Genomic DNA, 10,816 nt, shown 5'->3' with positions numbered 1-10,816 from the left:
CCTCCTGTATTGCTATTCTGTGAGCATCCCTTCCATTAGAAGTTTTAAGTGGCTCCCAAATTCTTCACTCAGCAAAAGCACCTTGTTATGGAACTAATACTGAATAAGTAACAATCTTTCTTCTCCAAGAATTTTCTTGGGGATTGCTGAGTAAGGGAATAAGACAGATAGAGTTATAATGTTAAGAATTCCTTAAAAAGAATTATGTTAACTGTGATGGATGACAAAGGGAGAGCTAAATTCTGAATCTAACTCTGAGGTCTTGAACCTCATGATAAATCCCGACCAAACCAAATTGAAACACTCCACTTCCTCTCCTTCTATCAAACCTCTTTTAAAAGTGCAAGTTGTTAATAAATTGCCTACACAGCGCTTGGTCCAGGCATTGTAGTTTCCCCCTTCTTACTGGGTGTGGTGGTCTTTGTTTTTTGTGCTTACCTAGTTCTCCTGTTTACAGGTGTGTAAGTTGAGCCACTACTATAGCTAATGTCTGTTTCTGTTACTTGTCCTTATATTTAAATGTAAGTCTTTATCTGCCTTAGCTATGTGTTGGGTGTTGAAACTGTTGATCTTATTTTGGGAGACTCCCATTCCCTCCCCCCCCACCATCCCGCAAGTAGTTTCAAGACAGTGCACCTAGGAGACTGCGTAGGAACCTAAGCCTTTTTGTAGCTTAGGTGCTGTTCTGTTTCCCAATGGACCACTACCAACTCAGTCTGGTTTATTTCCCAAGCCTTACAATCTGCTGAACTTCTTCAGTTCCGGCAGCGATCCTCTAACTTGTAGGGGATTTCCATAAAACAGCTGAATCTCTCTTGGGTCATCAGTGGCAAAAGCCAGACACGTGCTCGCCCGCCTGGGAGCCAATAGTAACTTTTGCAAACGCTGCCTCCGGAAACCCTACGGTTTGCGGGCTGCTGCTTTAGGAACAACACAGAAATAACGTCTTTTAACAGAAAAAAACAAAACATACGGACGGGATAGTGAGAAAGCCTTTGTCCTTCGCAGTGGGGAGAGGTGTTAAAGGTGAACCGAAAAGAGTATGGGAAACTCATGTAAAATACCTTTACAGTTCCCCGGGAAGAAGGGGGCGGAGATGGGCTCGGGAGCGTCTCTGGCCCTTTAAGGAGGAGGGACAGACATAAGAGTCTGTACCTTTAAGAGTCTCTTTGTCTGGAAACCTTCTTATTTACCCTCCTGTGCTTCAACCAAACTTCGACCAGCTATTCACAACGTCCCCCTACGCCGCCGCTCCTTACGCCAGGCTCAAAGCGGCCGCGCGTTTGTGACTGACCCTAAACTTTGCGCCTGCGGCGCGAACCCTCGTTAAGGGTGCCGGTGCCGGGGTCGCGGCCCAGCGCTGCGCCGTTGGCGCAATGCAGGGCCTGAGGGGCGGGGCTCCAGCGGACGGGCCAATAGACGGGCAGGGGGCGGGGCCTGTTCGGTTGTCTCGCGCCCTGGTGACAGCTCGCGCGTGCTGATGATGGCGGTAAATAGAGGGGGCCGAGGGAGGGGACAGAGGACGTGGGGAGGCAGCAAAGTGGGTAGCTCCGGGGGGTAGGGGGAACGGGGGCCAGGGAGGCCGCGACGGCCAGGGAGCCCATTCTAAGACTCGGAGGCGGGGATAGGAGTCTCCGGCTCACTAGCCCTCCCCTTTAAAGAAGCAAAATCCTCACACACCGGGTGAGGGGCGACAAAGGCAGCGCGCGCCTCGCGGGCGGGAGGAGCGGCGGCAGGGGGCGGGACCGCGGCGCCGGCGGGCTGGGGGCGCCCGGGGCGGGGGCGGCGGAAGGCGAGAGCTGGGAATCGGGGCGCGTCGGCGCCTTATTTTGGCGGGGTGGGCGACGGCTGGGTTGGGGCAAAAGCCTTGAAGGGAGAGGGAAAGGAAGGCTTGGGGGCGATGGGGGGAACCGGGTTGAGAATGAGATGAGGAGGATTAAGGGGAGAAAGGGTTAGAAGCCAGGGAGAGGAGGAGTGAGAAAAAGCCAGCCAAGGAGATAGGAAGGAGGCAAAAAACCAGGGTGGGCGTTAAGGAAGCCGGGCAGGGAATGAGGTTAGGGCTGGGGAAAGGGATCCTGGGGTTAGGTGTAAGAGCAGGGTTTTGAAGGGGAAATCTTCGTAGGGGGTGGTGTTGGGGTGAGGGGTACCGGGGTAAGTGTTGGAAGTGGAAGACAAGGAGGGGCAGAGCTGGGGTAATAGTTGGGAGTAGGAAAGAGAGAGTGATTAAGAGCCAGACGTGACGAGGGTGTGAACTAGTGCGGAGCGAGATGAGCTGAAGGACTAGGACCAACGGTGTGGTGGGAACTGCTGGCGAGGTTCTGAGAAAGGAATGGGTTAGTGGGTGGGCGATGGATGTAAATTCTGTAAAGTGCGGGAGGGCAAATGAGACCTGGACTGGAACCAGGTGGAGTCGGGAATAAGAGTGTGGTGGAAGGGCGACAGGAAACAGATAAGAGATGGGTGTCTGTAGGACGATTCTGGGACCAGAAGAGCTGAAAGGAGACTAGAGTTAGGGTGTAAGAAGTGATGGCCATCTGGGACAAGGTTAACTGGGGAATTACGTTAATTGAAGAGGTTCAACAAGATCTAAGGTGAAAACAGTGAGGTGAAGAGACAGGGCTAAAAACAAATGGTGAGAGGAGCAGGAAGAGATGGGCCCCAGAATTTAAAGGATGAGATGGGGAGTAAGGGAAGAGAGGGGGCTAAGGGAAGCTGGAGGAGTCCTGATGGATATAGAACTGGGGTAGACTGCACGGGGGTGGGAATCGAATGTGCGTGTTATGGGGAGTTGCTCCAGAAGGTCTGCAAGGGTCAGGGCAGTAATGCTGTAGTGAAAGATCAAGTGTAAGAGAGCCTTTGGTGCAGAAGAGGAGGAACCATGGTGAGTGAAAGGGGACCTAGAGACAGGGGTAAAGACTAAAAAGTAAGGGCAGAGGTGGGGGTTGCAGGAAAGGAATTCTTTGTTGAGGAGAGAACTGTGTGTTGAAACTGTGAATCCTTTTGTCCCTAAAAGTAGGAAATTCCAGAAACCTCTTTCTCTCTTCAAGAAATCTTGAATCTGCTTCCACCCTTCATTGCTTTTGATTTGACTTTCCTGTCCACTTTGAAGAAATGAGACTCATTTTGATTTGATTTTTTTCTTGTATGGATGATAAAGCATAAACTGGGTGTTGAAAACCTCTGCATTTCACTAGTGTTGTTATAATACAGGGAAAGGGTGTGCTTATTTAGGGTGTACTCGTGTGATGTGATAGTTTTGGTGTTGTAGGAGTGTTGCACCTAACAAGTACTGGGCTGTGTTTTATGGACAGCATTTTCATTTTCAATGGAGAATGCACGGTTGTTGGGATAGAGAAAGATGAGAATCTGTTTCTTTTGATTAATCAACCAGGTTTCTGCTTATTGTTTTCAGTTGCTGGAGAATGTTAAGAAATCATTTCAGAGAAAGGCAGATAACCAACCAAGGAAGTTTACTGGGGGAGAGATTAAATCAGAGCTGAGGGCTTTGAGTTCCTGAGCTGCCTTTAGCTTTGTGTGGGACGTTTCACGCCGTAGTTGGTAACTCACCCATTTAACAAAATGGCATAAAGAAAGGGAGAATTGTAGAGTAGTGGAGGATTTTAGAGTAGCAGACTTATTTTTTAGGGCAAATAAATTTATGAGCAATTTTGATGGAAAAAAAACATCTCTATAATACTGCAGCACGCTGGGTCTTTGGACAGCTCCACTGCCTTTCGTGTTTTATGGTTGTGACTAAAGAAGGCCAGATTAATACTAATTTTCTAGAAGCTTTTGATTCTTAAGACACCTTTAGAAACGAAAAGGAAGATAAGAAATTTGGGGCAAAATTTGGTTATTCTTACTTAGAATTTTGTTTTAATGATTTTATTCAGAAGCTTTTACATTTAGCTAAGAATATGAATGAATATTTGTTTTGCATTTGATGATGCCAAAGGATAGCATATGATTTACTTAGGGAAAAATGCAAACAATTGTTGAGAATCTTGTTTGGGGTTATTTCACTGTGTACACTCAGATGCACAAAGATACTTTTTTTTTTCAAAGTTGTGTAAATTTTGGATTGACGCTCTTTTGCTGGTGTTTGTATAAATAACAAAGATTAGGTCTATGACATTTGTAATAGTTAACAAAGATTAGATTTTGATTTGTGGATTTGAGCAACAATGGTTATTAATGTGTATGAATAATTTAGAAAACTCTTTCTGCATTCAGCTACTGTGTTAGTGGCATAGTATTTAGTTTATGGTTTGTTTCCTGGATTGTATTAAGCAAGTGTTCAAGGTGACTAGATGTATTTAGCAATTTAACAGAGGATCTTGGTAAAAATTACTATTTTTGCCACTACATTTTAAAAGGATTAGTTTGATAATGTTGACTTTCAAGATGAAGAGTAACTTTGATATGAGGCACTTGTTTCAGTGAGATGTGTGTGCATATTCTTTTTGTAGATGTGTTTGGGCTGGCGTTAGTAGTAGGATGTACTCTGTGTGGTATTGCCATGTTTATAATGTAATTGTAATTGTTTAATGCTCAATATCTTTATATAAGTGATTATAGACTTATTTGATATCGGTAAAGAAGGAAATAAAAACTGTAAGATCAGCCAAGGGAAAGAGTGAGTTCTGCCTTTTGTTTCTGTATGCAATGGCCTTAGTGTGCTAAAGCACTGAGTCTCATTGTCAATGGTTATTTCTCAGTCGCTATTTCTAAAACTGAAAATGGATTTTTAAAAATTGAGATAATACTGTTTATCAATAAGGACTCCAATGATAAATTTAAGCTTTATTTTCATTTGTTCATCAAGTACAGTTCTACCCAATTTAACTTTATTTTGGTTATAATCTGATTTGCTAAGCAAAAGCTTTTAAGTTTATGTTTTTAGATTTATTTGGTTGTACATAATTAAATGTTTTCCTGGTTAACCGTAGATTCTTTGGATGGGAAGAGACCTTGAAAGGACCTCTAGTTTATCCTGCAACTCCAGTCAATATCCCACTTAAATCATTCCAGGTAGATGAAAATTTATCCTATTTTTTAAAACAAATCTTCAGCAGTAATGTAACCTCTGTAGATAATCTTTGCAAGCATTTAATAATTTCTCTATCAGGAGAGTCTGCCTTCCCTCCAACCAGCACATGCTTAATGCTATATATATGTGTTTGTTTCCTCTTGCCCCATTCTCAATTTTTGAGTAAAAAATGTCTGTGTACTTTTGTATTTATAAGACCTTAGTTCTTCATAAACTTAATAATAGTAACCAACACACATATAATGCTTTTGTGCCACATACTTCTGTATTACTATTCTCATTTTACAGGTGATGAAATAGACGGTCCTTGAGATTAAATGATTTGCCCAAGGTTATACTCAGGCATTCCTACAACTATTTATTTGGTGATTATCTTATATTACAAATAATACTATGTTTTGTTTTTTTTTTTTTTTTGAGACGGAGTCTTGCTCTGTCCCCCAGGCTGGAGTGCAGTGGCGCAATCTCGGCTCACTGCAAGCTCTGCCTCCCGGGTTCACGCCATTCTCCTGCCTCAGCCTCCTGAGTAGCTGGGACTACAGGCACCCGCCAACACGCCCGGCTAGTTTTTTGTATTTTTAGTAGAGACGGGGTTTCACCGTGTTAGCCAGGATGGTCTCGATCTCCTGACCTCGTGATCCGCCCTCCTCGGCCTCCCAAAGTGCTGGGATTACAGGCTTGAGCCACCGCGCCCGGCCAAATAATACTATGTTTTGTAACCCAGTGATACATTTAATCTTTGTTTTAGTTCAAAAGCTAGAATTCTACCAAGTGGTGGGATGGGATTCCAACCTTTGCATTTTGCCAGCAGAGTCTGTGCTCTGGTTTTGCCTCTGGCTTGCCTGTTGTGAAGTTGTCCCTCACCATGTTCTTCTTCAGATTTAACACTTAACAAGTCTTGTTTGCCAATCTTTAAAAATTATCCCTGTAGTCCTGTTACTAACCTTTTATCCAGTTCCTTTCTAGATGGGGAACCTGGGGTAAACACCATAACGATTACGTATAATATAAAGATTACATCAAGGTTGTTGCATGCTTCTGTTTTTTCATTCCAAAATTGTATTTACAAAACCCCAAACCAATAAAAAATGTCTTATTGCATTGCAGATTACCCATCCACCTTTTTAGCTAGAAAACTGCCCTGGACTTGTTATATACTATGACACGTTTACAGTTGAAAGATTATTGCTGTTTGAAGAAAAATGGATTTTTTTCTGATTTCAGATTTCAGTGCAAATATCCATAAGCAAAATCTGTTTATACCCTCACTAATTTTTTATTATTTTCTCTTTACGTGTGCCTAAGTGATAAACCAATTTCCCCATACATGATTATTATGATTATTATGATTATTATTGAGACAGAATCTTGCTGTTTTGCCCAGGCGAATGCAGTGGCGCCATGTCAGCTCACTGCAGCCTGGATGTCTCTGGGACTACAGATGTGTGCCATCACACCTGGCTAATTTTTGTATTTTTTGTAGAGACAAGGTTTCACCATGTTGCCCAGGCTTGTCTCGAACTCCTGGGCTCAAGCAATCTGCCCACCTTAACCTCCCGAAGTGCTGGTATTACAGGTGTGAGCTACCGTGCCTGGCCTCCCAATACTTTAATTGGTTAAGTAAATTGATCCACTCATTGTTTTTTTTTTTGAGACGGAGTACTGCTCTGTAGCTTAGGCTAGAGAGCAGTGGCGCGATCTTGGCTCACTACACAACCTCCACCTCCCAGGTTCAAGCGATTCTCCTGCCTCAGCCTCCCTAGTAGCTGGGATTACAGGCACCCACCACCACACCCAGCCAAGTTTTTATATTTTTAGTAGAGACGGGGTTTCACCTTGTTGGCCAGGCTGGTCTCGAACTCCTGACCTCAAGTGATCTCCAAAGTGTTAGGATTACAGGTGTGAGCCGCCATGCCCAGCTGATCCACTTATTTAAAAAAATAATTAACAATTACTGAGTGTTTACTAGGTGTCCAGCATTAACGGAGTATGTGAATTATTTGAAACTTGAAACAGCCCTATGAGAGAACTTCTGTTGTTAATACTCTATTTTTTGGTGACTCTTGATTTTATTGCAGTTTTTTAAACGTATGGAAAAGTTGCAAAAATGATACAAGAAATTCTGTATACCCTTACTCAGTTTCACCAATTTTTTTTCATTTTGCCCCATTTGCTTTATCATTTTCTCTCACTTGAGTATTTTTAAACAACTCAAATTGAAGAAAATGCATATGAAGACCTTAATTTTAAAGAAGAAAAGGGGAGAATGTTTTGGGTATTTCAGAAAGTTTAGTTTGTGTTTAATTTTAGTCAAATACTTGAAGCAAAGGAATCTCAAGATTGGGTTTAGAGTGGATTTTGTGTTTTTATGGTCTTGTCTTCAGTACATTCTGAGATTCTTTTACTTGTGAATGATGGGTTTGTAGGTCTCTCCCATTAGAAAAAACTGTGTCATAGTGTACCCATCTGTTGGGAACCTCCCTAGCATGTGGCATGGTGTGCTCATGCATGGATGTGTCCTCAGGACATGCTAGCTATGGAGGTATGGGTGATTATTGTGTGAGAAACAGGAACCATGGGGCCTTTCAACACCACAACCAAGAAATATTTAGGTGAACTACATATTTTAAAGACTCTTATGTAGCTTCAAGGAGCTGGAAAAGATCAAAGTGCAAAATGTGTTTCTTTAAGAGTATTCGTTGGCTGGGTGCGGTGGCTCACACCTGTAATCCTAGCACTTTGGGAGGCTGAGGCAGGTGGGTCCCTTGGTGCCAGGAGTTTGAGACCAGCCTGGCCAACATGGTAAAACCCCACCTCTACTAAAAATACAAAAATTAGCCAGACGTGGCGGCACGTGCCTGTAATCCCAGCTACTCGGGAGACTGAGGCAGGAAAATTGCTTGAACCTGGGAGACAGGTTGCAGTGAGCGGGGATCAAGCCACTGCACTCCAGCCTCGTCAACAGAGCGAGACTCTGTCTCAAAAAAGAAAAAAAAAAAGAACATTGGTTGGGATTAATACAAATAAGTTTGCCATATTATGAGGGGATGAATGGAAATATCTTAATATTTTATTACCTCCCCCCCAAATGAAACTACATTTTGGGAATCTTTTCTGTTGTTGTGACATAAGGAAATTAAACTGACTCCCTTCCCATCATTTAATCTTCATTAAAATGATGGCCTGTCCATTTGATAAACTCGTGACCTGAAGGAGGTCCTCTCAGTTTAAGTGGAAGGAATATTAACTGTATTCTGACAAATGTAAAATACGGCACTTGTGGCTGGGCGCAGTGGCTCACACCTGTAATCCCAGCACTTTGGGAGGCTGAGGCGGGTGGATTACTTGAAGTCGGGAGTTCGAGATCAGCCTGACTAGCATGGAGAAACCCTGTCTCTACTAAAAATACAAAATTAGATGGGCGTGGTGGTGCATGCCTATAATCCCAGCTACTCGGGAGGCTGAGGCTGGAGAATCACTTGAATCCGGGAGGAGGAGGTTGCAGTGAGCCGAGATCGTGCCATTGTACTCCAGCCTGGGCAACAAGAGTGAAACTCTGTCTCAAAACAAAACAAACAAAAAAAACGGCACTTGTGGGCTTCTTTTCCTTTTTTCCCCCCTCTTTAAGTAATTATCAAAGCTGTGAAATATAGTTCCTTGTTAAAGCTGATTGTAGGCCAGGCGCGGTGGCTCACGCCTGTTATCCCAGCACTTTGGGAGGCCAAGGCAGGTGGATCACTTGAAGCCAGGAGTTCGAGACCAGGCTGGCCAACATGGTGAAACTCTGTCTCTACTAAAAATACAAAAATTAGCTGGGCATGATGGTGCATGCCCGTAATCCCAGCTACTTGGGTGGTTGAGGAACGCGATTTGCTTGAACCTGGGAGGCGGGGGTTGCAGTGAGCTGAGATTATGCCCACTCCATTCCAGCCTGGACGACAGAGTGACACTCCATCTCAAAAAAAAAAAAAAAAAAAAAAACTGATTGTAATAATTAAAAACACTCCCCTTTCATAAGGATGAAAAAATTTCAAATTGTTTGGAAAGCATTCTTTCTAGTCATGTGTTATTGTTTTGGAGACATGGGCTATTTTTAAAGACTATAATACTATCCCTTTTCCATTCACATGTTAATAGAAGTCTGGAAAGTAAGGCATTCTGCTGAAATTTTCAGGGTTTTTATTATATGTCAAGTTGTAAACAGCATTCTGTGACAGGTATTTTCTCTCTTTGTCTTTATTGAGCTAATTAGTGATTTACAACTCTAGTAGCATCTCTTCCAGCTTTACTGTGTGAAAATGTCTGCTACTCTGTGCCTTCTATGCAGCCAGGGCTGGCAAATGATTGAGGGCAGATGTTGGTTAGCACATCAGAAGGATCAGGGATAAAATTTATTTTTCTTTTGTGTTTTTAAAGATATGTTTTAAAGGCTTTTGTCTATGTCTTTGCCCCACTCCATTATTCCCTACCCTCATTCAAATAGGAATGTTATGACCTCCGTAACCTAGAGCTACTGTTCTTGATTCAGTTTTGGATTGTTTTCTATCCTGTTCCCCACCCCCACTGAAACGTTGTGTCGTGGGATTTGGGGAGGATTAGCGCGGCAGTCTGGCATAGTTTAGAGCCCAGGAAGCTGGTCTTCATTGCTCCCTCCCATCATCAAAATACAGAGCTTTCAGTCATTGTCTTTAGAACCCAGCAGTGCTTCTTTTGCTGGGCAAATTGTGTGAAAGCTGGGAGGGCAGCACTATTGCTAGTGAGTTAGGAGGATACTTTTGTATGATGCTCATATCTATCCAAAGGAAGGATGGGCTCTACTGTTGTGTTAGCTTTTTCAAAATGCAGCAGAGAATGGCCAAAAGGTAATTTATAGCGTGGCTTTAGCATTTTGTCACATTGGTGTCCTGCTCTTTCCTGCCTCCTGCTCTCTCTTTCAGTCTCTGACATGGGAAAGATGTGTAGGATATGTCATATGCTCACTTGGATGGACCATGTGGGTGCATTAAAATAGCAAGAGCTTTGACTTTGAAATAAAGTCTTTTAGGATCAATTTGTTTTGTAGATATACATTGTAGTTGAAAATGAAAGGAAGAGTAGATAGGGGTTTACTGATTTATCAACTTTTTTTGAGACGGAGTCTCACTCTGTCGCCCAGGCTGGAGTGCAGTGGTGCGATCTCAGCTCACTGCAACCTCTGTCTCCCAGGTTCAAGTGATTCTCCTGTCTCAGCCCCTAGAGTAGCCAGGACTACAGACATGCACCACCATGCCTGGCTAATTTTTTGTATTTTTAGTAGAGATGGGGTTTTGCCATGTTGGCCAGGTTGGTCTCAAACTCCTGACCTCAGGTGATCTGCCCGCCTCGGCCTCCCAAAGTGTTGGGATTACAGGCATGAGCCACCACGGCTGGCTTTGATTTATCAGTTTTGAGCCCAGACCTTTCTAGAATGCCAGGTAATTTATGGTACTTATTTTTGCAGTTATGGATACTAACTTATCAGGACAATAAGCTCAAAGTCCCTGTTAGAGCTAATTAGAGTCTCCTTGACAAAAATTGGAGGTAGCCACCAAGAAAATCAGGTAAGAAAATGTATGAATTGCTCAATTCGGCCGTCATTGCTAATAGCTTTATGATCATAGACATCTAGCCCTTGACAGCGAATCAGCATTTATGAACAGAGGTCATCTCATTTATGTAAGCATTCATAGAGTATGTAGGACTACATTAATGTTATGTTTTTATAAACCAGAATGCCAAGAATATCCC

The 10,816-nt window shown here is 43.2% G+C and overlaps 1 protein-coding gene across 11 annotated transcripts in view; it reads left to right on the top strand.

The window, feature by feature from the left end:
- The first annotated feature begins 1,439 nt into the window (after positions 1-1,439).
- USP49 (ubiquitin specific peptidase 49) overlaps positions 1,440-10,816 on the top strand; it is a 103,407-nt gene continuing 94,030 nt past the window's right edge. For 8 of the 11 annotated variants that reach the window (XR_009211395.1, XM_058432629.1, XM_032141038.2 and 5 more), the window contains exons 1-2: positions 1,591-1,683; positions 4,950-5,031. The gene's annotated coding sequence lies outside the window, so the exon portion shown is untranslated. Of the gene's footprint in view, positions 1,490-1,590; positions 1,684-2,225; positions 2,882-4,949; positions 5,032-10,816 lie in introns of those variants that run through there. The other 3 variants (XM_058432631.1, XM_058432632.1, XM_058432634.1) reach the window with 3 other exon arrangements.

This window comes from Hylobates moloch, unplaced genomic scaffold, assembly GCF_009828535.3.
Source record: "Hylobates moloch isolate HMO894 unplaced genomic scaffold, HMol_V3 SCAFFOLD_20, whole genome shotgun sequence".
Lineage (NCBI taxonomy): Eukaryota > Metazoa > Chordata > Mammalia > Primates > Hylobatidae > Hylobates > Hylobates moloch.
Note: the sequence above shows the minus strand (reverse complement) of the source record. Positions and strands in the feature narration are given on the sequence as shown.